Genomic DNA, 20,870 nt, shown 5'->3' with positions numbered 1-20,870 from the left:
AGAACAGGCCCTTTGGTCCACAATGTTGTGCCGAGGTTTAATCCTAATGTAAAATATAATAAATTAACCTACACACCCCTCAACTCCCTGCTATCCATGTGCATGTCCAGCAGTCGCTTAAATGTCCATAATGACTCTGCTTACACCACCACCGCTGGTAACGTATTCCATGCATTCACAACTCTCTGCATAAAGAACCTTCCTCTGACGTCTCCTTTATACCTTCCTCCTAATATCTTCAAACTACGACTCCTCGTACCAGTCAATCCTGCCCTGGGGAAAAGTCTCTGGCTATTGACTCTATCTATTCCTCTCATTATCTTCTATACCTCAATCAGGTCTCCTCTCTTCCTCCTTCTCTCCAGAGAGAAAAGTCTGAGCTTATTCAACCTTTCTTCATACGACAAGCCCTCCAGTACAGGCAGCATCCTGGTAAATCTTCTTTGCACCCTCTCCAAAGCCTCTGTATCTTTCCTATAGTAGGGTGACCAGAACTGGACACAATATTCCAACTGGGTGGTCTCACCAGGGACTTGTAGAGCTGCAGCAAAACCTCGCGGCTCTTAAACTTGATCCCCCTGTTAATGAAAGCCAAAACACCATATGCTTTCTGAACGACCCTATTCACTTGGGTGGCAACATTGAGGGATCTATGCACTTGCACACTCAGATCCCACTGTTCCTCCACACTGCCGAGAATCCCGTCTTTAATCCTATATTCAGCAGTTGAGTTCGACCTTCCAAAATGCATCACTTCACATTTATCCAGGTTGAGCTCCATCTGCCATTTCTCAGCCCAGCTCTGCACCTTGTCTATATCGCACTGCAGCCTGCAATAGCCTTCGATACTATCAAACTGCATCTCCAACCTTTGCGTCATCTACAACTTTACTAACCCACCCCTCGACCTCCTCATCCAAGTCATTTATAAAAACTACAAAGAGCAGAGGCCCAAGAACAGTGCCCTGCGGGACCCAACTCAACACTGACTCCAGGCAGAATACTTTCCATCTACAACCACTCTCTGCCTTCTGTCAGCCAGCCAATTCTGAATCCAGATAGCCAAATCTCCCTGTATCCTATACTTCCTGACTTTATGAATGAGCCTACCATGGGGAACCCTATCAAATGCCTTGCTGAAGTCCATATTCACCACATCCACTCAGTAAGATTTGTGAGGCATGACCTGCCCCTCACAAAGCCATGCTGACTGCCTTTAATCACACTATGCTTTGCCAAATAGTCATAAATCCTATCCCTCTGAATTCTTTCCAAAACTTTGCTGACCACAGACGTAAGACTGACTGGTCTGTAATTGCCAGGGATTTCTCTATTACCCTTCTTGAAAAGAGGAACAACATTCACCTCCTTCAATTCCTCTGGTACGACTCCCATGGAGTGTGAGGAGGCAAATATCTTCGCCAGCAGCTTAGCAACCTCCTTTCTTGCTTTAGATTAGATTAGATTACTTACAGCGTGGAAACAGGCCCTTCGGCCCAACAAGTCCACACCGCCCCGCCGAAGCGCAACCCACCCATACCCCTACATCTACATCTACCCCTAACACTATGGGCAATTTAGCATGGCCAATTCACCTGACCTGCATATCTTTGGAGTGTGGGAGGAAACCGGAGCACCCGGAGAAAACCCACGCAGACACGGGGAGAATGTGCAAACTCCACACAGTCAGTCGCCTGAAGCAGCCTGGGATAAATCTGGTCTGGACCTGGAGACTTATCAATCTTAATGTTTTCCAAAATTTCCAGCACACCAACTTCATCAATCTTACCTGGTCAAGACTGTATCTCAGCTCCTCAACAAAGTCCCTTTCCTTAGCGAAAACCGAAGCAAAAAACTGACTTAGGGCTTCCCCTATCTGCTCAGACTCCACGCACAAGTTCCCTCTGCTATCCCTGATCGGCCCTACCTTCTCCCTGATCATTCTCTTATTCCTCACGTATGAGTGAAATACCTTTGGGTTCTCCCTAATCCTTCTTGTTAAGCCTTTATCGTGCCCCCTCCTGGCTCTCCTCAGCCCATTTATGAACTCCTTTCTAGCAAGCCTGTAATCCTCTAAAGCTGTGCTAGATCCTTGCTTCCTCCACCTTACGTAAACTGCCTTCTTCCTTTTGACAAGAAGCTCCTCTGTTCTCGTCATCCAAGGTTCCTTAATCTTACCTCTTCGTACCTGTCTCAGAGGAACAAATTCGTGCATCACTCACAACAACTGCTCCTTAAATAGTCTCCACATGTCTGCTGTGCCCTTTCTGTGGAACAGTTGCCCCCAATCTGTACTTCCCAACTCCTGTCTGATAGCATCATAGTTTCCTTTTCCCCAATTAAAATCTTCCCTTGGTATCTGCTCCTTTCTCTCTCCAAGGCTATGGTAAATGTGAGGCAGTTGTCATCACTGTCACCAAAGTGTTCTGCCACAGTGAGATCTGGCACCAGTCCTGGCTTGTTGCTGAGCACCAAATCCAAAATGGCCTCTCCCCTCATTGCTCTGTCTACTTACTGAGTAAGGAAACCCTCCTGAACACACCTGACAAAAACAGCTCCATCCAAACCATCTGCACTTAGGAGGTTCCAGTCGATATTGGGAAAGTTGAAATCACCCATAACAACAACTCTGCTCCATCTGCATTTTTCCAGAATCTGCCGGACTATGAGTTCTTCAATCTCCCTACTGCTATTAGGTGGTCTGTAGAAAACCCCCAATGCGGTGGCTGTTCCCTTGCTGTTCCTAACTTCCACCTGACTGACTGACTCAGTAGACAAACCTTCCTCAACAACCTTCGTTTCTGTAGCTGTGATGCACTCTCTGATTAGCAATGCTACACCCCCTCCTCTTTTTCCATCTTCCCTGTTCTTTTTAAATGTTCTAAACCCTGGAATATCTAGCAACCATTCTTGCCCCAGTGGAACCCACGTCTCCATTATGGCCATAACAATCGTAGCCCCAAGTACTGATCCATGCTCTAAGTTTGTCACTCTTATTTCTGACACTCCTTGCATTAACGCAGACACACTTTAACAGATCCCTTTGTTTTATCATGTGAGAAACCTTCCTGATAGATTTACTACATCCTTTCACTGCCCCGTCTGCAATTGTCCCCCTCTCTCAGACATTTGGCTCTGATTCCCACCCCCCCTGCCAAACTAGTTTAAACCCTCCCGAACCACACGAGCAAATCTCCCACCCAGGACATTTATGCCCCTCCAGTTCAGGTGCAACCCATCCTGCATGTACAGGTCCCACTTTCCCCAGAAGGTATCCTAATGGTCAAGTATCTGAAGCCCTCCCTCCTGCATCAGCTTCGCAGCCACGTGTTAAGCTGCATTCGCTGACTGTTCCTCATCTCACTATCTCGTGGCACCGGTAGCAAACCTGAGATCACTACTCTACTCGTCCTGTTCTTCAGCATCCAAACTAACTCTCTGTAGTCACTTTTCAGACTCTCAATCCCTTCCCTGGCTATATCATTGGTGCCATTATGTACCACAATTTCTGACTGCTCACCCTCCCCCTTCAGTATCCTGTAAACCCAATCAGCGACATCCTGGATCCTGGCACCAGGGAGGCAACATTCGGGAGTCCCGTTCCTGACCACAAAATCTCCTGTCAGTCCGTCTAACTATTGAGTCCCCTACCACTAGCGCTTTTCTATTTTCCCCACTCTGGGTGAAGAAGAGAGGTTATGTGTGGAGCCAGAGGAAAGGGTGAGATCCTTAATGAGTACTTTACATTGGTATTCACCAAAGAGACGGACGTGAGGGATGTTGAGGTTAGGGAAAGATGTGTGAATACTCTTGGACAAGTCAACATAGTGAAGGGGGATGTATTTAATGTATTGAAATCCATTAAACAAGTCCCCAGGGCCAGATGGAATCTAAACCAGGATACTGTGGGAAGCAAGTGAGGAAATAGCTGGGGTCTTAGTAGCTATTTTGCATACTCTTTGGCTTCAGGTGAGGTTGCAGAGGACTGGAGAATCACCAGTGTTGTTCCTTTGTTTAAGGAGAAGAAGAGAGATAATCTAAGTAATTACAGGCCAGTGAGCCTGACGTCAGTGGTGGGGAAACTTTTGGAGACGATACTGAGAGACAGGATGTATTCACATTTGGAAGTGAATGGTCTTGTTGGTGATAGGCAGCATGAGTTTGTGTGGGGAAGGTCAGGTCTCACCAACTTGACTGAGGTCTTTGAGGGGGTGACAAGAATGATTAATGAGGGAAGGGCAGTGGATGTTGTCCGTACGGACCTTAGTAAGGCATTTGATAGATACTTCATGGCAGGCTGATACAGAAGGTAAAGTATCATGGGATCTGTGATAGGCTGGCTAGATGGATACAAAACTGACTTGGTCATAGCAGACAGAGGGTAGCAATGGAAGGGTGTTTTTCAGAAAGGAGACTGATAACTAGTAGTGTTCGCATGGATCAGTGTTGGGACCTTTGTTGTTTGTAAAATATATAAATGATCCAGAGGAAAATGTAGATGGTCTGATTGGTAGGTTTGCAGATGATAACAAAATTGGCAGAGTTGTAGATAGTGAGGAGGTTTGTCAAAGGATCCAGCAGGATATAGATGGATTGCAGATTTGAGCAAAGAAATGGCAAGTGGAGTTTAATCCAGTCAAATTTGAGGGCATGCCTTTTGGAAGATCAGACTCAGATGCAAATTATACAATAAATGACAGAACGTGTAGGAGTATTGACATCCAGAGGGATTTGGGTGCACAGGTGCACAGATCCCTGAAAGTGGCAACACAGGTGGATACAGTGATCAAGAACAGATACAGCACATGTCTTCATTGGCCGAGGCATTGAATATAAAAGTTGGCAAGTTATGTCACAGCTGTACAAAACTTTAGTTAGGCCACATTTGGAATATTGTGTGCAGTTCTGGTCACACTGCCAGGAGGACATGGATGGTTTGGAGAGGTGCAGAGAAGGTTTACCGGGACGTTGCCTGGTGTAGAGGGTTTTAGTTATGAGGAGATGTTGGATAACCTCAGATTATTTCACTGGAAAGATGGAAGCTGAGGGGCAACCTGATAGAAGTTTACAGATTGTGAGAGGGTTAATAGTCAGAGGCTTTTTTTCCCAGGGTGGAAAGGTCAACCACAAGAGGACACAGTTTCAAGGTGAGAGGGAGGAAGTTAAGGGGAGAAATGTGGGCAAGACTTTTCACGCAGATGGATTGGGTACCTGGAATGGACTGCCGGTGGAGGCAGCGGAAGCAGGAATGTTGGCAATGTTTAAGGCATTTCTTAATAGACACATGAATGGGAGGCAAACAGAAAGATAAAAACTGCATATGGGCGATAAGTAGTGGGTCTAAGTAAGGATTAGAATCGGCACAGGATTGATGGGACAAAGGGCCTGTTCCAGTGCTGTATCAAATTGTATTGTATTATATAAAAAAAGTAATGTGAATAGTTTTGTTCAAATCCCCCCCTAAATCTTCCATTCCTCACCATAAAACAGTGCCTCCTGGTTATTGACTGTCTGCTGAGGAGTAAAGCTTCTCTCTGTGCTGTTTAAGCACTCAGAATATTTTACACCTCAGTCAGTCTTTGCTCTAAGGATAACAACCCTAGCCTGTCTAGTCTCTTCATCACAAAAACAGACATTTCGAGGAAAACTCAACAGGTCTGGCAGCATCTGTGGGGAGAAAGCAGAGTTAACATTTTGTACAACTGCATCATAACATGTGCATCCCTGTACTCCAGCCCTTTAGATATAAAGACCAGCATTCTATTAGCCTCCTTGACTATTTTCAGCACCTGCCTGAGGCATTTTAAAGAGGTATGCAGCTGAACTCCAAAATCTGATTGGATGTCCACTGCATTTAACTTTGTACTTCTGAAAAATACTCTGATCGACCCTTTCTTGGTCTGAAATGGATAATCTCACACTTGCCAATACAAAAATCCATCAGCCACAGCTCTGCCCATTTGTCTAATCTATCAATATCCTGCTGTAATTTCATGCTATCATCAACACTGTTTACAAAGCAGCCCAATTTTGTGTCATCAGCAATTTAGATATTTGACTGTTTATGCTATTATCAACGTTGTTACTGAACAGTATGGATAACTGAGGCCCCAACACAGACCCCTGCAGGACACCACTAGTCACATCCAATCAATTTGAATGTTTACCCATTATTCTAACCTTGTGTTTCCTGCCTCTCAATCAATTTCCTATCTGTGACAGCAATTTGTCCCCAGTTCCCCAGGCTTCTACATTAGCTAACAGTCTCCTGTGTGGGACTTCATCAAAAGCCTTCTTGGAAGCCCCTATAAACAACATTCATTGACTTAGCTTCACCCACTGTTTTTGTCACCTCTTCAAAAACCTGTGAGGATGGTCAGGCACAAGCTCTCCTTCATGGATCCAGGCTGACTCTCCATGATTAACTGAAACTTTTCAAGGTGATCAATTACTCTCCCCTTGATTACGTACTCCAACCAGACCAGGGTAATTGGTCTGTAATTCCCTGGTTTCCCTATGTCACCCTTCTTTAAAGAGCGGAGTGATCTGAGCAAATTTCCAATCCAGAGGTACAACTCCTGAATCCAGGGAATTCTGAAAGAAGATGGTTAGGGAATCTGCTCTCCTCTCTTCTTTAACACTGTAGATGGAAACCATTAGGTCTTGGGGATTTGCCACTCTAGTTCCATTAAGTTCTCCATTACTGATGGCATACATAAGCTAGTTTTAATTAGACCCTATCCCCAATTCTCTGTTAATCACTCCCAACAAGCTATTCTCCTTCTCCTGCTATGAATACTGAAGCAAAATAACCATTCAGCATCTCTACCATTTCCCCAATTTGTTCTTTAAAGGTTTGTGCTCCAGAACTTACCACTCCCCTAGCCAAGCTGTTCCAGTACAGTTACAACATTGGCATCTCCCTGACAATGTGGAAAATTGCCCAGGCATGTCCCATACACAGAATGCAGGACAAATCCACCCTGGTCAGTTACCACCCCATCAGTCTATTCTCAATCATCAGAAAAGTGATGGAAGGTGTCATCAACGGAGCTATCAAGCAGCACCTGCTCAGCAATAACCTGCTCAGTGACACCCAGTTTGGGTTCCGCCAGGTCCACTCATTACAGCCTTGGTTCAAACATGGACAGAACAGCTGAATTCCAGAGGGGAGGGGAGAGGGACAGCCCTTAACATCAAGGCTGCATTCAACCAAATGTGACATCAAAGAGCCCCAGGAAAACTGGAATCAGTGGGTATCAGGGAGAAAACTCTCTGCTGGTTGGATCATACCTGGCACAAAGGAAGATGGTCATTTTTGTTGGAGGTCAGTCATCTCAGGTCCAGGACGTCTCTGCAGGAGTTCCTCAGTGTAATGTCCCAAGCCCCAACCATCTTCAACTGTTTCATCAATGACCTTCCCTCCATCATAAGGTCAGAAGTGGGGATGTTTACTGATGATTGCACCATTCACCACTCCTCAGATACTGAAGCAATCTGTGTCCAAATGCAACAAGATCTGCATAATATCCAGGTTTGGGCTGACAAGAGGCAAATAACATTTGCACCGCACCGATGCCAGGCAATGACTAACTCCAATCAGAGACACTCTAACCACCGTCCCTTGACAGTCAATGCTATTACCATCACTGAATTTCCACTATCACATCCGGGGGGGTTACCATTGACCAGAAATTCAAGTAGACTTGCCACATAAACACATGGCTACAAGAGCAGGTCAGAAGCTAGGAATACTGTGGCAAATAACTCACCTCCAGACTCCTCAAAGACAGTCCACCATTTGCAATACTCCCCACTTGCCTGTGTGATTGCAGCTCCAACAAAACTCAAAAAGCTTGAAACTATAGCAGCCTGCTACATTGGCATTGCATCCACAAGCACCCACTCTCCACTACTGACGCTCAGTAGTAGCAGTAAGAACTATCTACAAGATGCACTGCAAAAATTCACCAAAGATCCTGACATTGCACCTTCCAAACCCATGACCACTGACATCTGGAGGGATAAGGGCAGCAGATACATGGGAACACCACCCCGTGCAAGTTCCCCTCTAAGCCACACACCATTCTGACTTGGAAATATATTGCCATTCTTTTACTGCTGCTGAGTCAAAATCCTGGAACTCCCTCCTTGAGGGCATTGTGGGTTTACCTATCATTGATGGACTACAGCGTTTCACCACCACCTTCTCAAGGGAAAATAGAGATGGGCAATAAAAGCTCATGTCTCATGATTGCGTACAAAAAAGGTCACTCATGCGTAGAGGCCCAACCTGCTCAGACTCTCCTTATATGACAATCTTGTGATTCTTCTCAGGACTACCTCCAATACTAATCTGCTCATGGAAGAGATCAAAACTGGAGGGATGTTGTTGATGGGAGAGTGTCCAAATGGCTATGTGTCATTGCTGATTACAGTTTTAAAAGTGATTTTATGTTCTTTTTAATCTCCTTGGTCAGGAGTATCCCTGAGCAGTCTTCTTGCATTTTCCAAGCTCAGTATCAGTAATTGTCTGGTCTTTTTCAGCCCATACTCCAAATATCAGCCTGTCATTTCACCCAGCCTCATGTCTGCCTTGTATATGATACAACTGCTCTTCCTTGATGTTCAATGCGGGTTTCTACTGTGCTCAGCATGGGGCCTGTTGGTCTCTGAGGGGCTTTGGTTGAGTGTGTGCTATATTGGGAATGCAAACACATCAACTATTACATAGAAAGTCTAATTGCTTCATCTGATTATAGGACTGTATAAAATTTCCTCTCTGGCAAAAAAAAACTCTCTCCTAAGCAGAAGCAGATGGCCCAGTGTTTGAAAGTGACTCCAGCACTCAGAAATGCAGCCTGTTAATGTTAGCTCAAAGTTCCCATCTGGAGCTGATTGTTCACAGTCTGATCTGGCCCAGATCTCATGTCAGAATGCTCCAACCACAGCACACTGCTCTGAACAACAGAACTGTGGCTCCCTGTCTCCAAGTCACATTTACATCCTCTGTCACTGCTCCCAGGGGAAATGTCCTGATGTTGCATTCACCCGAAGCTTTTAAAAGAGCAAGAAAACTTGCCATCTTTAGCCCTGGAAAACAATTTGAAATCTTAGTGAAGGACTCATTCAAAAAACAGGGGCAACTCCAGTGCAGCTGTCTGCAGAGATGTAACCAAGATGGTCCCTGAATGTACACCAGCACAATGTGTCCAACTGGAAACCCGTACCCCAGTGAGAGTCAGTGTGTGTGGGACTGTACCCCAGTGAGAGTCAGTGTGTGTGGGACTGTACCCCAGTGAGAGTCAGTGTGTGCACGGGACTGTACCCCAGTGAGAGTCAGTGTGTGTGGGGCTGTACCCCAGTGAGAGTCAGTGTGCATGGGACTGTACCCCAGTGAGAGTCAGTGTGTGTGTGGGCCTGTACCCCAGTGAGAGTCAGTGTGTTTGGAAGTCTCAGGTGGATGGAGCCATATTTGGTTGTTGGAGATCAGGAATCTTAGCCCCAGCACATCTGTGCAAGGGTTCCTCAGAGTAGTGTCATGGGCCCGACCATGTTCAGCTGCTTCATCAATGACTTTCCCTCCATCATAAGATCAGAAGTGGAATGTTCGCTGATAATTGCAAAATCAGGGCAATGGGGTTGAGAAATATATCAACCAAGGCAGAATGGACTCAATGGGCCGAATGTCCTAATTCTGCTCCTCTATCTTAGGGTGTTATGATGATACGTTCAGTACCTTGATGACTCTTCCAGTCCATGTTCAGATATTGTCCATGGACAATATACAGGCTGTGGTTGGAAAGTTGGAAGTAATGTTTACACCATACAAACACCAGGGAGTGACTGCCTCCAGCAAAAGAGAATCTGACCTTCATTCCTTGATGATCCCCCACTGTCAACACCCAGGCCATTTCTCGAGGAGGTGATCAAGTGTGTAAATAAGGGCAGTGCAGTTGATGTTAGCTGCCATTTATCTGGATTTTAGCAAGACCTTTGACAAGGTGCTATGTTAGAGACTGATAAAGAACATAAAAGCACATGGGATCCTGGATCCAGACTCGGGTTAGTGATAGAAGAGAGAGGATGGTGATAGAGGGTTTCATTTTGGAAGATTAGATTAGGTTCCCCACAGTGTGGAAACAGGCCATTTGGCCCAACAGGTCCACATCAAAGCCTCCAAGAGTGACCCACCCAGGCTCGTTTCACTCTGACTAATGCACCCATCACTATGGGTAATTTAGCATGTTCAATTCACCTGACCTGCACATCCTTGGACTGTGGAAAGAAACCAGAGCACCCAGAAGAAACCCATGCAGCCGCGGGGAGAATGTACAAACTCCACACAGGCAGTTGCTGAGGCTGGAATTGAACCGGGTCTCTGGCGCTGTGAGGCAGCAATGCTAACCATTGAGCTACTGTGCTGTCCAAAAGGTTGAATTTGAATGCAGATTACAGGGTTAAAGGCAGGATTCTTGGCAGTGTGGAGGAACAGAAGGATCTTGGGCTCCATGTCCATAGATCCCTCAAAGTTGCCACCCAAGTTGATAGGAGTGTTAAGAAAGCGTATGGTGTGTTGGCTTTCATTAGCAGGGGGATTGAGTATAACACGTGCATGGTTATGCTCCAGCTCTATAAAACCCTGGTTAGACCACACTTGAAATATTGTGTTCAGTTCTGATCACCTCATTATAGGAAGGATGTGGAAGCTTTAGAGAGGCTACAGAGCAGATTTATCAGGATGCTGCCTGGACTGGAGGGCATGTCTTTGAAGAAAGGTTGAGGGAGCTAGGGCTTTTCTCACTGGTGATTTGATAGAGGTGTACAAGATGATAAGAGGCATTGATAGAGTGGATAGCTAGAGACTTTTTCCCAGGGCGGAAATGGCCATCACAAGAGAACATAATTTTAAGGTGATTGGATGAAGGTTTAAGGGAAATGTCAGAGGTAGGTCCTTTACACAGAGAGTGGTGAGTGTGTAGAAAGCACTGCTAGCAGTGGTAGTAGGGTTAGATGTCATAGGTACATGGATGATAGTAAAATGAAGGGTATGTAGGTTAGTTTGGTCTTAGAGTAGGATAAAAGGTTGGCACAACATCGAGGGCCGAAAGGCCTGTACTGTGCTGCATTGTTCTACGTTCTATGTTCTGTGAAGAGCTGTGTGTGTGACTGGAGCCTGGTATGCAGTAGTGTACTGCAGGAATCAGTGCTAGGTCCCTTATTGTTTGTGATATTCATAAATGATGGTGATGAGAACGTGTGGGTCAATGATAAGTAAGAATGTGGATGACATGAGGGTTCGCCAAGTGTTTGTCTGTGAAGGAAAAGTGTTTTAGGTGATGGAAGGCTATAGACAGATTGGTTAGATGGGCAGATTAGTGGCAGATGGAATTGAACCTTGTAAAGTGTGAGGGGATGCACTTTGGAAGAAGTAACAGGAGAAGGGAGTACTCAATGAATTGCAGGAGACTAGGAAGCTCAGTGGAAAATAGCAATCTTGAGGTTCTTCTGCACAGATCCCTGACATTGGCAGGGCAGGTTAATATGGTAGTTAAGGAGGCAAATGGGATGCTTGTTTTTCTTGATTGTGGCATAGATTATAAGAGCCATGAGGTTATGTTGGAGCTGTACAGAATTTTGGTTAGGCCATAACTGGAGTACTGTGTATAGTTCTGTTCACTGTACAATAGGAAGAATGTGATTACACTGGAGGGGGGTGCAGAGGAGATTCACCAGGATGTTGCCTGGAATGGAGCAGGTTAGCAATAAAGAGAAGCTGGATAAACTCAGGTTGTTTACCTTGGGGCAGAGAAGGCTGAGGTGGGACCCTGTTCCTGTATAGATTCTTGAGAGGCATGGACAGGGTGGATAGAAAGTAGCTGGTTCCCTTAGTTGAAGGGTCACTAAAAATGGGCTCATTAAAGGGAGCTTGAGAAACAGTTTTTCTCACCCAGAGGGTGGTCAGTTTCTGGAATGCACTGGCTGGGAGGTGGCTAGTTGAGATGGGAACCTCACAACCTTTAAGAAGTACTTGGATGGGCAACTGACATGTCATAACATTCAGGGTTGTGGGGCTAGTGTGGGAAATTGGAAGGAATGTAGATTTGGTGTATTTTTGTCTGTACAGACACAACAGGTTAAGGGTTCTCTTCTGTACTGTATGCTTCTATACATTTGGCAGGGGCAAAATGCTTTGCTTCAATTAGATTAGATTAGATTACTTACAGTGTGGAAACAGGCCGTTTGGCCCAACAAGTCCACACCGACCTACAACCCACCCATTCCCGTACATCTACCCCTTACCTAACACTAGGGGCAATTTAGCATGGCCAATTCATCTGACGTGCACATCTTTGGATTGTGGGAGGAAACCAGAGCACCCGGAGGAAACCCGCGCAGACACGGGGAGAATGTGCAAACTCCACACAGTCAGTCGCCTGAGTCGGGAATTGAACCTGGGTCTCTGGCGCTGTGAGGCAGCAGTGCTAACCACTGTGCCACCGTGCCACCCACATATAAAGTATGACTGAGACTGCATCCGGAGTAGTTGGTGAGGTTCTGGTAGCCTTGCCTAAGGAAGGTGAACTTGCCACAGAGGGAGTGCAGTGGAGATCCACCAGATTATTCCACAAGATGGTGGGACTGTGGTGATTTTGCCACACCATCAACATTATCATTGGCATCAACTGTCAGCTGAATTAGAGAGATGGTCAGTGCAGCCTTTCAGCTGTTAAAGGCACTTGTAACACTTCTCAGTCCGTTCCAATTTCTTGCCTTTCTTTAACAATCTTCTCAAAGCAGCTACCACTGTGCGGGAATTTGAGGAAAACAATCCCATAGAAAACAATTCTGCCTGTTTACTGCAGAATCTGAGATTGTGGAAAATTCAAGATAGCTCTTACTGTTTAGAGTTATAGAGTCATAGCCTTGTTATGCCTTGGCCTCACAAATGTACATCTAAATACTTTCCTCAATATTCTGATGGTTTCTGCCTCTCCTACCCTCACAGACAGTGAGGTCCAGATTCCCACCAGCCTCTGGGTGAAAAAGTGTTTCCTCACATCTCCTCTAAACCTCCTGCCCCTTCCCTTAATCTATATCCTGTCCATTGATCCCTCCATCAAGGGAAAAGCTTTGTCCTGTATACCTTATTTATGCCCCTCATAATTTTGCTCATCTCAATCATGTCCCCTGTTAACTTTCTCTGTTCTAAGGGAATCAACCCTCATCTGTCCAATCTCTCTTCATCACAGAAACACACCGTATCCTTATTTATCCTATCCATGTCTCTCATGATTTTATAAAACTCTATAAGGTCACTCCTCAGCCTCCGATGCTCCAGGGAAAACAGCCCCAGCCTGTTTAGCCTCTCCCTGTCGCTCAAACCCTCCAACCCTGGCAACATCCTTGTAAATCTTTTCTGAACCCTTTCAAGTTTCACAACATCCTTCTTTTAAAATGGCAACCCGAATTGCACACAATATTATAATTGCACACAATTGTATGCAGTATCCCAAAAATGTCCTCAGCACTGTTCTGTACAGATGCAACATGACCTCCCAACTCTATACTCAATGTTATGAGCAATGAAGGCAAGTGTGTCAAACACCTTCTTCACCACCCTATCTTCTTCCAACTTCTCTTTCAAGGAACTCTGCACCTGCACCTCTCGGTCCCTTTGTTTAGCAATAGCTCCCCAGGGGCTCTACCATTAAGTATATAAATCCTGCACCTGACATTTATCTAAATTAAACTCCATTTGCCACTTCTCAGCCTATTGGCCCATCTGATCAAGGTTCTGTTGTACTCTGAGATAATCTTCTTCACCGTTCACAACACCAGCTATTTTGGTGTCATCTGCGAACTTACTAACCATACTTCCTATATTCACATCCAAGTTATTTATATAAATTACAAAAAGCAGTGGGTCTGGCATTGATCCTTGTGGCTGGTCACAGGCCTCCAGTCTGAAAAACAACCCTCCACCACCCACCCTGTGTCTCCTAACTTGAAGCCAATTTTGTATTCAAATGGCTACCTCTCCCTGGATTCCATGTGATCTCAGCTTGCGAACCAGTCCGACATACTAAACTTTGTTGTATGCATTGCTGAAGTCCAAATAGATAATGTCTATTGTTCTGCCCTCATTAATCTTCTTTGTCAACTTTCAAAAAACGTGATCAAGTTAGTGAGACATGATTTCCAAAGTCATGCTGATAGTCCATGTCTTTTCAAATACATGTAAATCCTGTCCCTCAGAATCCCTTTCAACAATGTGCCCACCACTGAGGTCAGGCTCACTGGTCTATAGTTCCCTGGCTTTTCCTTACCACCCTTCTTAAACAGTGGCACCACATTAGCCAACCTCCAGTCTTCCAGCACCTCACCTGGGGCTATCAATGATACAGATATCTCAGCATGGGCTGAAAATGTGTTGCTGAAAAAGCCCAGCAGGTCAGGCAGCATCCAAGGAACAGGAGAATCGACATTTTGGGCATAAGCCCTTCTTCAGGACTGAGGAAAGTGTGTCCAGGAGGCTAAGATAAAAGGTAGGGAGGAGGGACTTGGGGGAGGGGGCGTTGGAAATGCGATAGGTGGAAGGTGGTCAAGGTGAGGGTGATAGGCTGGAGTGGGGTGGGGGTGGAGAGGTCAGGAAGAAGATTGCAGGTTAGGAAGGCGGTGCTGAGTTCGAGGGATTTGACTGAGACAAGGTGGGGGGAGGGGAAATGAGGATACTGGAGAAATCCGAGTTCATCCCTTGTGGTTGGAGGGTTCCTAGGCGGAAGATGAGGCGCTCTTCCTCCAGGCGTCATGTTGCTATGGTCTGGCGATGGAGGAGTCCAAGGACCTGCATGTCCTTGGTGGAGTGGGAGGGGGAGTTGAAGTGTTGAGCCACGGGGTGGTTGGGTTGGTTGGTCCGGGTGTCCCAGAGGTGTTCTCTGAAACGTTCCGCAAGTAGGCGGCCTGTCTCCCCAATATAGAGGAGGCCACATCGGGTGCAGCGGATGCAATAAATGATGTGTGTGGAGGTGCAGGTGAATTTGTGGCGGATATCGAAGGATCCCTTGGGACCTTGGAGGGAAATAAGAGGGGAGGTGTGGGCACAAGTTTTGCATTTCTTGCGGTTACAGGGGAAGGTGCCGGGAGTGGAGGTTGGGTTGGTGAGGGGTGTGGTAAAAACAATGACTGCAGATGCTGAAAACCAAATACTGGATTAGTGGTGCTGGAAGAGCACAGCAGTTCAGGCAGCATCCAACGAGCAGCGAAATCAACGTTTCGGGCAAAAGCCCTTCATCAGGAATAAAGGCAGTGAGCCTGAAGCATGGAGAGATAAGCTAGAGGAGGTTGGGGGTGGGGAGAGAGTAGCATAGAGTACAATGGGTGAGTGGGGGAGGAGATGAAGGTGATAGGTCAAGGAGGAGAGGGTGGAGTGGATAGGTGGAAAAGAAGATAGGCAGGTCGGACAAATCAAGGAGACAGTAACTGAGCTGGAAGTTTGAAACTAGGATGAGGTGGGGGAAGGGGAAATGAGGAAGCTGTTGAAGTCCACATTGATGCCCTGGGGTTGAAGTGTTCCGAGGCGGAAGATGAGGCATTCTTCCTCCAGGCGTCTGGTGGTGAGGGAGCGGCGGTGAAGGAGGCCCAGGACCTCCATGTCCTCGGCAGAGTGGGAGGGGGAGTTGAAATGTTGGGCCACAGGGCAGTGTGGTTGATTGGTGCGGGTGTCTCGGAGATGTTCCCTAAAGCGCTCTGCTAGGAGGCGCCCAGTCTCCCCAATGTAGAGGAGACCACATCGGGAGCAACGTATACAATAAATGATATTGGTGGATGTGCAGGTGAAACTTTGATGGATGTGGAAGGCTCCTTTAGGGCCTTGGATAGAGATGAGGGAGGAGGTGTGGGCACAGGTTTTACAGTTCCTGCGGTGGCAGGGGAAAGTTCCAGAATGGGAGGGTGGGTCGTAGGGGGGTGTGGACCTGACCAGGTAGTCACGGAGGGAACGGTCTTTGCAGAAGGCGGAAAGGGGTGGGGAGGGAAATATATCCCTGGTGGTGGGGCCTTTTTGGAGGTGGCGGAAATGTCGGTGGATGATTTGGTTGATGCGAAGGTTTGTAGGGTGGAAGGTGAGCACCAGGGGCGTTCTGTCCTTGTTACGGTTAGGGGTGGGGTCTGAGGGCAGAGGTGCGGGATGTGGACGAGATGCGTTGGAGGGCATCTTTAACCACGTGGGAAGGGAAATTGCGGTCTCTAAAGAAGGAGGCCATCTGGTGTGTTCTGTGGTGGAACTGGTCCTCCTGGAAGCAGATACGGCGGAGGTGGAGAAATTGGGAATATGGGATGGCATTTTTGCAAGAGATAGGGTGGGAAGAGGTGTAATCCAGGTAGCTGTGGGAGTCAGTGGGTTTGTAAAAAATGTCAGTGTCAAGTCGGTCGTCACTAATGGAGATGGAGAGGTCCAGGAAGGGGAGCGAGGTGTCAGAGCTGTTCCAGGTAAATTTAAGGTCAGGGTGGAATGTGTTGGTGAAGTTGATGAATTGCTCAACCTCCTCGTGGGAGCACGAGGTGGCACCAATGCAGTCATCAATGTAGCGGAGGAAGAGGTGGGGAGTGGTGCCGGTGTAATTACGGAAGATCAACTGTTCTACATAGCCAACAAAGAGACAGGCATAGCTGGGGCCCATACGTGTGCCCATGGCTACGCCTTTGGTCTGGAAGAAGTGGGAGGATTCAAAGGAGAAATTGTTAAGGGTGAGGACCAGTTCAGCCAAACGAATGAGAGTGTCAGTGGAAGGGTACTGTTGGGGATGTCTGGAGAGGAAAAAACGGAGGGCTTGGAGGCCCTGGTCATGGCGAATGGAGGTGTAGAGGGATTGGATATCCATGGTGAAGATAAGGCGTTGGGGGCCAGGGAAACGGAAGTCTTGGAGGAGGTGGAGGGCGTGGGTGGTGTCTCGAACGTATGTGGGGAGTTCCTGGACTAGGGGGGATAGGACAGTGTCAAGGTAGGTAGAGATGAGTTCAGTGGGGCAGGAGCATGCTGAGACAATGGGTCGGCCAGGGTGGTCAGGCTTGTGGATCTTGGGAAGGAGGTAGAACCGGGCAGTGCGGGGTTCCCGGACAATGAGGTTGGAAGCTGTGGGTGGGAGATCTCCTGAGGTGATGAGGTTCTGTATGGTCTGGGAGATGATGGTTTGGTGATGGGGGGTGGGGTCATGGTCGAGGGAGCAGTAGGAAGAGGTGTCCTCGAGTTGGCGTTTGGCTTCAGCGGTGTAGAGGTCAGTGCGCCAGACTACCACTGCGCCCCCTTTATCCGCTGGCTTGATGGTGAGGTTGGGATTGGAGCAGAGGGATTGGAGGGCTGCGCGTTGTGAGGGTGAGAGGTTGGAGTGGGGGAGGGGGGACGACAGGTTGAGGCGGTTAATGTCCCGGCGGCAGTTGGAAATGAAGAGGTCGAGGGCAGGTAATAGGCCAGCGCGGGGTGTCCAGGTGGATGCAGTGTGTTGGAGGTGGGCGAAGGGGTCCTCGGAAGGTGGGCGGGAGTCCTGATTGTGAAAGTAAGCTCGGAGGCGGAGGCGACAGAAGAATTGTTCGATGTCACGGCGTGTATTAAATTCATTGATGCGTGGACGGAGGGGGATGAAGGTGAGTCCTTTGCTGAGGACTGATCGTTCGTCCTCAGTGAGTGAGGGGTGTGGACCTGACAAGGGAGTCACGGAGGGAGTGGTCTTTTCAGAACGCTGATAGGGGAGGGGAGGGAAATATATCCCTGGTGGTGGGGTCCGTTTGGAGGTGGCGGAAATGACGGCGGATGATACGCTATATATGGAGGTTGGTGGGGTGGTAGGTGAGGACCAGTGGGGTTCTGTCCTGGTGGTGATTGGAGGGGCGGGGCTCAAGGGCGGAGGAGCGGGAAGTGGAGGAGATGCGGTGGAGAGCATAGTCGATCACGTCTGGGGGGATATTGCGGTCTTTGAAGAAGGAGGCCATCTGGGTTGTACGGTTGTACTAACCACACCCCTCACCAACCCAATCTCCACTCCCGGCACCTTCCCCTGTAACCGCAAGAAATGCAAAACTTGTGCCCACATCTCCCCTCTTATTTCCCTCCAAGGTCCCAAGGGATCCTTCGATATCCGCCACAAATTCACCTGCATCTCCACACACATCATTTATTGCATCCGCTGCACCCGATGTGGCCTCCTCTATATTGGGGAGACAGGCCGCCTACTTGCGGAACATTTCAGAGAACACCTCTGGGACACCCGCACCAACCAACCCAACCGCCCCGTGGCTCAACACTTCAACTCCCTCTCCCACTCCACCAAGAACATGCAGGTCCTTGGACTCCTCCATCGCCAGACCATAGCAACATGACAGTTGGAGGAAGAGCGCCTCATCTTCCGCCTAGGAACCCTCCAACCACAAGGGATGAACTCAGATTTCTCCAGTATCCTCATTTCCCCTCCCCCCACCTTGTCTCAGTCCCAACCATCGAACTCAGCACCACCTTCCTAACCTGCAATCTTCTTCCTAACCTCTCCACCCTCACCCCCACTCCGGCCTATCACCCTCACCTTAACCTCCTTCCACCTATCGCATTTCCAACGCCCCTCCCCCAAGTCCCTCCTCCCTACCTTTTATCTTAGCCTGCTGGACACACTTCCCCCATTCCTGAAGAAGGGCTTATGCCCGAAACGTCGATTCTCCTGTTCCTTGGATGCTGCCTGACCTGCTGCGCTTTTCCAGCAACACATTTTCAGCTCTGATCTCTAGCATCTGCAGTCCTCACTTTCTCCATCTCAGCATGGGGCCTTGCAATCACTTCCCTAGCTTCCCAGAGTTCTGGTCAGGTCCTGGGTATTAATCTACTTTTATGCATTTTAGGATCTCCAACATCTCCTCTTCTGAATTGTGAACTCTTTTCAAACATCAGTATTTATTTCCCCAAAATCCCTAGCTTTCATGTCCTTTTCCACAGTAAATACTGATATGAAATATTCATTTAGTATCTTACTCATCTCCATTTGCCACCGCTCAGCCCGTATGACAGGCACATCTGTATCCTCCTGAAGTCCACATCTATATCTTCCTGTAATCTAAAGCTATCCTCTTCACTAGTTACCACACAAGCAATTTTTTGCATCATCAGCAAACTTTCTGAGCAATGCTCCGACATTCAAGTTTAAGTTGTTTATATAATTCACAAACATTAAAAGCCCCAAAAGTGAGGTAAGCTGAACCCCACTGGACACTGATGTCATCCCAAAAACACCCCTCAACCATTACCCTCTGCTTCCTGCCACTCAGCCGACCTTGAATTCTATTTGCCAAGTTTCCTGAGATCCCATGGATTGTTAACTTTACTAATAGTCTCCCATGCAGGCCCCTATCAAAAGCCTTGCTGAAGTGTAAACAGAATGCATTGCCCTCATCTGTGCATCTGGTCAGCAGGTACACCAGGTCAGCAGGTACACCTGGTCAGCAGGTCAGCAGGTCAGCAGGTACACCTGGTCAGCAGGTACACCTGGTCAGCAGGTCAGCAGGTACACCTGGTCAGTAGGTATACCTGGTCAGCAGGTCAGCAGGTACACCTGGTCAGCAGATACACCAGGTCAGCAGGTACACCTGGTCAGCAGGTACACCTGGTCAGCAGATATACCTGGTTAGCAGGTACAACTGGTCAGCAGTGTTTACTGCTCAACCTGAAGGGTCAGTTTAATGCACTATTTCAAAGGGCAGTTACAGGAGAACTGCCATAGTGCGTGTCTGTATCGTTGATGAAAATGGCAATGAGGGCCAATACATCCAGGAGAACATACCACCTTCATCACCCATTGGACGCATCCTAGCAACCGATTGTGACCATGGGATTGATAGCAAGCTGACCTATAGGCTCTTCCCAGCACAAGGATCAATGCCAGATCCACTACTTTTTGTTATTTGCACATGGATAGCAGTGAGTTGAGGGGTGAGTAAGTTAAGTTACTATATTTCATATTAGGTTTAAGTCTCAGCACAACATCGTGGGCCTAAGGGCCTGTTCTGTGCTGTACTTTTCTATGAAACTACAGAGAGTGGTGAACACTGACCAGTCCTTCACAAACCAACCTTCCATCCATTGACTCCATTTATACTTCCCGCTGATTTGGAAAGGCAGCCAATGTAATCAGAGACTCCTCCCTACTCACCACCCTCCCCAACACCTCCCTTTATAATCTCTTCTACCCTCTTCAGTCAGCAGGAGATACAAAAACTTAAACACACATACCAACAGCTTCACAAACAACTTTTTCCTCACTGTTATTAGATTTCTGAATGGACCGCTGAAATTTTAAATTTCATGTTGATCTCACTCTCTGTGGACCTTCTGTGCAGCTATACCATCCTTGCTCTGTTCTATTACCCTATGCACTGTGTATGGTATGATCTGCCTGTACTGCACACAAAACAAAAGTTTTCACTGTACCCAGCTACATGTGACAATAATAAATCAAATCAAAGATAAATCCCTGGCCTCCCTTCTCTATGGCCCTCCACGTTGATCCAAATTAACATCTTCCTGGTTAATGTGTCATCAGCCCAGTATTGAACTCCAAGATACTGTGAGATTTCTTTATTCATCCATGGAATGTGTGTATCACTGACTGAGCCATAGTTTATCACACAGCCCTCATTGCCCTCAAACTGAGTGGTTTGCTTGTCTATTTTAAGAGGCAGTTAAGACTCAACCATGTTATTATGGGTCTGGAGTCACATGTCAGACAGACCAGGTCATAGCAGCAGATTTCCTTCACTGAAGGACATCAGTGAACCAGATGGTAGTTTCACAGCAACATTACTGACAATAGAGATGGTAATTCCAGATTTTA

At 47.3% G+C, this 20,870-nt stretch overlaps 1 protein-coding gene across 2 annotated transcripts in view; it reads left to right on the top strand.

The window, feature by feature from the left end:
- LOC140481056 (protocadherin-16-like) overlaps positions 1-20,870 on the top strand; it is a 367,181-nt gene that overhangs the window by 207,568 nt on the left and 138,743 nt on the right. The gene's annotated exons all lie outside the window — the stretch shown is intronic.

The sequence above is a fragment of the Chiloscyllium punctatum genome, chromosome 9, assembly GCF_047496795.1.
Source record: "Chiloscyllium punctatum isolate Juve2018m chromosome 9, sChiPun1.3, whole genome shotgun sequence".
NCBI lineage: Eukaryota > Metazoa > Chordata > Chondrichthyes > Orectolobiformes > Hemiscylliidae > Chiloscyllium > Chiloscyllium punctatum.
This window is presented reverse-complemented; position numbering and strand designations above follow the sequence as displayed.